Source organism: Diceros bicornis, chromosome 23 (assembly GCF_020826845.1).
Source record: "Diceros bicornis minor isolate mBicDic1 chromosome 23, mDicBic1.mat.cur, whole genome shotgun sequence".
NCBI lineage: Eukaryota > Metazoa > Chordata > Mammalia > Perissodactyla > Rhinocerotidae > Diceros > Diceros bicornis.
Genome location: NC_080762.1, coordinates 51,318,585 through 51,323,158, shown reverse-complemented (window position 1 = coordinate 51,323,158; position 4,574 = coordinate 51,318,585).

Here is a 4,574-nt window from a genome sequence, read left to right as displayed (position 1 = left end):
CTGAGGAGAACACCAAGCTTGTGGCCGCATGATCACTCCATAGAGAGACTGCCCACAGATTTAGCCAGCCATCTCACCGGAAGCTGGGAATAAAGAAGAGGTTATACCAGTAGAAACACTGCCAGCTGAGACAGACAGAAAAAATGGGACAGAATGAAGGAAGGCTTTTAGACTTCCAGGATTCTCCAAGACAAAAAAAATAGAGCTTTTCAGCTGCGAAAATCTGTTATCCTTCAAGAAAAGGGAAGAATGACCCATTTATAGATCATCAGGGCTGCCATCGTCACCATAAGTCTAGGGGGCAAGTCTTTATCTCCCTTGCCAGATACCAAGTCTGTTGGCATCTCGATCTTGAACTTTCAGCCTCCAGAACTGTGAGAAAGTAAATCTCTGTTGTTTAAGCCACCTAGTCTGTAGTACTTTGTTACAGAAGCCCGATATGACTAATACACACCTCTACCCTGAAGACACCTCTTCCTTCCATGTTCATTTAGTTCATTTGAAATTTTGATCACTTTAGGTAAACTAAGAAGGGCTCTCATCTTAGCTCTTTACTTGACAGAGTAATCATAGGAGAGCATTTTACATGTTTATTTTCCTTTTCTCTTTCTTGTTTTACTTTCTCTTCTCCTCTCCAGATTAGTGAGCTAAGGTCGTGGCAAATGATGGTGGTGTGGTGTAGTTAGAGTACTTATTCCAATGATGAGACAAATTATTCCAATTAAATCCCATATCTCCATTCTGAAGCTTTGGCATTGACATTTTAGGTTGTTAGCAACTCTGACGATCTAAGGCTGTCTTCATAGATTTCGTGTCAATCCATTGCTATGAAATGTGTCAAAAACTACTCTTGATCATCAGAGAGAAACAGTGCCTATTTTCACAGCTGTCTAAATACTTGTGATTTAGAATCTGGGACTGGGCTTCAAAGCATTTGATCTAGATTTCCAGCAGATGCGCTCACTTCTGACAAGTTTCCACTCTGGATCCATGTCTGAAGACGTATTGAAAACATATCCTAGATCAGAGATCAAAGACCATTCACCTAGATGATCAAAAATCCTTAAGTCGGCTTTCATAGACCTCTGCCAAGTTAGGTCTTTCTGGTTCTGTATTTAACAGTGTTAGCATGGGATATCTTTTTACATTCTTTTACTCTTATTCTATTTGTGTCTTCATATTTAAAGTGGGTTTATTGTAGGCAGCAGATAGTTGGGACTTGCTTTTTTATTCAATATGAAAATCTTTATTCTTTCAGGGGGTGTTTTAATGTGATTATTGAAATAGTTGGATTTAAATCTACCACTTTCTATTTTTTTCTGTTTTTTTCATCTGTTCTTTTTCCCTCTTTCCTAATTTTCTGCTTCATTTTGGATTAATTGAGTATTTTCATTTTCCCTCTTTTGATCACTGATTAGCTATAACTTTTTGTTTTTATTTATTGGTTTGTTTGCATTCGCTTGTTAGTGGTTGCTTTAGAGTTTCTAGCAACATTATCCAATGGACATAAAATGTGAGCCACATATGTAATTTACAGTTTTTCTAATAGCCAAATTAAAAAAAGTTAAAAGGAGCAGGTGAAATTGATTTTAATACTATTTTTATTTAATCAAATATAGACAAATTATTATCATTTCAACCTATAACAGTATTCAAATATTAATGAGAAATTTTATATTATTTTTCATACTATGTCTTTGAAATCTAATGTGTATTTTACGCTTACAGCACATTTCCTTTTGGACTAGTCACATTTCAAGTGCTCAAGATCTACTTATGGCTCATGGCTTCAATAACAGACAGTGGAGGTTTATAGAATGCATCTTTAACTTATCACAAGTAATATTACATCACTTTACATAGAGTAGAAAAGTATCAAACAGTATACTTCCATTTCCCTCCTCCTGGCCTTAGCGCTATTATGGTTATATGTTTTCCTTCTGTATATATTATAAACCTGATGATACACTGTTACTATCATTTTTGTTTTAGTCAGCTATATTTTAAAGAGATTTTTAAAACAAGAAAAATGTCTTTTGTATGCACCCACATGTTTACTATTTTCAGTGTTCTTTATTCTTTTACATAGATTCAGAATTTTTCTGCCTAAAACACTTCCTTTAATATTTCTTTCTTTTTTTTTTTTTTTTTTTGTGGTGTAGGGGCAGAAATGGACTTCTTATTTATTTTTTTTTTTTTTTGCAGGGAAAGATTCACCCTGAGCTAACATCTGTTGCCAAATCTTCCTCTTTTTTTTCCCCTCCCCAAAGCCCCAGTGCATGGTTGTACATCCTAATTGTAGTCATTCTAGCTCTTCTATGTGAGCTACGGCCACAGCATGGCAACTGACAGACGCGTGGTGTGGTTTCTCAACCAGAAAGTGAACCTGGGCCACTGAAGTGGTGACAGCACTGAACTTGAACCACTAGGCCATGAGGTCTGGCTCAAATAGTTCTTGTAGTACAAATCTACTAGTGTTTCCTATAGTACAAATCTACTGGTGACTTTCAGCTTTTGTATGTCTGAAAACATGCTTATTTTTCCTTCATAGTGAAAGATATTTTCATGGGGCATACAATTCTAGGTTGATATTTCTTTTTTCTTTCAGTATTTTGAAGATATTGCTCCACTGTCTCTTGGCTTAGATTGTTTCTGCTGTGATCTTAATGATGGTTCCTCTTTATGTAATGTGTCTTTTTTTCTCTGATTGTCTTTTGAGATTTTTCTCTTTATCACTGGTTTTGAGCAATTTAATTATGTGCCTAGGTGTAATTTTCATAAACTTTCCTATGTTCAGGATTTGTTGAACTTCTTCAATCTGTTAATTTATAATTTTCACCATTTTTGGACAATTTTTGGCCTTTTTTCCCCAATATATTCTTCAGTTCTCCTTCCTTTCCTTTCAATACTCCAATTACATCTATGTTAGGCCACTTTAAGTTCCCCTACAGCACACGGATGCTCTATTCGCTTTTTGTGTGTCTGTTTTCTCTATGTTTCATTTGGCATAGTTTTTATTGCTATGTTTTCAAGTTTATTGATCTTTTGTTCTCCAGTGTCTAATCTGCTGTTAATCATATCCAATGTATTTTTTATTGCAGACATCGTATTTTTCATCTCTAGACATTTGTTTTGGGTCTTCTCATATATTCCATCTCTCTCCTTAGTATGTTCACATTTTCCTTTAACTTCTCGCATACAGAATATAGTTATAATAACTGTTTTAGTGTCCTTATCTACTCGTTCTGTCATCTGCACCATTTCTGGGTCTGTTCCAATTGACTGATCCACCCCCTCCATTTGGAGTTACACTTTCCTGTTCTTTGAATGACTGGTAATGTTTTCAATTAGATGCCAGAGACTGTGAATTTGACCTGGTTGAATTTTCTTGTATTTCTATAAATATTCTTGAGCTTTGTTCTGGGATGCAGTTAAATTATGTAGAAATATTCTGACCCTTTTAAGGCTTGCTTTTAAGTTTTGTTAGGCTAGATTAGGGCACCCTTTAGTGAAGGCTAGTTTTTCCCCAGTACTAAGGCAACATCATGAGTCCTTTGCCTGATGCTCTGTGAACAGGAACTATTTCCTGCCCTTTATGGGCTCCAGGGATTATTCCCTCTGATCCTTTCAACTGTTTTCCTTCCCGGGTCTTGGGGCGGTTTCCGCAGACACACGCACTCATTGGTACTCAACTGGAGCCTCAAGGTGCTCCACTGTAGATTTCCAGAGCTCTCTCTGTGCAGCTCTCTTTTCTTTGGTACTCTTCCCTGTGAGTACCAGAGACTCCTTGGCCATCCAAAATGCCAAGCTCCAGCTCCTTAATTTAAGGAGCATGCCAGGCAATGCCTGGGTTTCCCGTTTCCACACTGCAGCCTGGAAACTCTCTCCAGGCAGTAGTTCTGGGGACAATCTCAGGCTCACATGTTGCTTCTCTACTCTCAGGGATCACTGTCCTGTGCTGCCTGACATCTAATGCTTGAAAATGCTTGTTTCATTTATTTTGTACAGTTTTGTTGTTTCCAGAGTATAAATTTGGACCACGTTTCTCCATCTTGACTCTAATTATGTATCTGAGAATTTTATTTTATAAACCTAAATGTGTGGTTTTAGTTATCCCTATAAATTTCATTTCGTTAATTTTGTCCTTATTCTCTTCTAACATATTGTCTTTCTTGCTTTAAGTAGTATGTGAAAAATTTAAAAACATTATATTGATATGTCCATCACACAGATAAAATATGTAGTTTAGAAAAAGAGGAAGGGCAGAGTTCTGAGGTCTTCTACTAGGGATTAACCTGGAGTTGTCCTCAACCCATTACACAGTGTTCTTTGAGACGAATGGTCCAGACAGTTCCAGGCTTATCTCACAATAATAGCAGGGAGCTTACACGCCCCTCTCGTCTACAAAAACAAGAAGCATTTATCACTTTCTTTGTCAAAGTTAAGATATTCTATATTTATGGACTTCCCTAGATTTAGAAACAATCAAAATGAGGATTTAGTGTTTCTATATGGCTTGTTCTTAATGAAGTCATGTTGGTATCTAAAGATCTCTGCTTCTAAACAGTTCTACA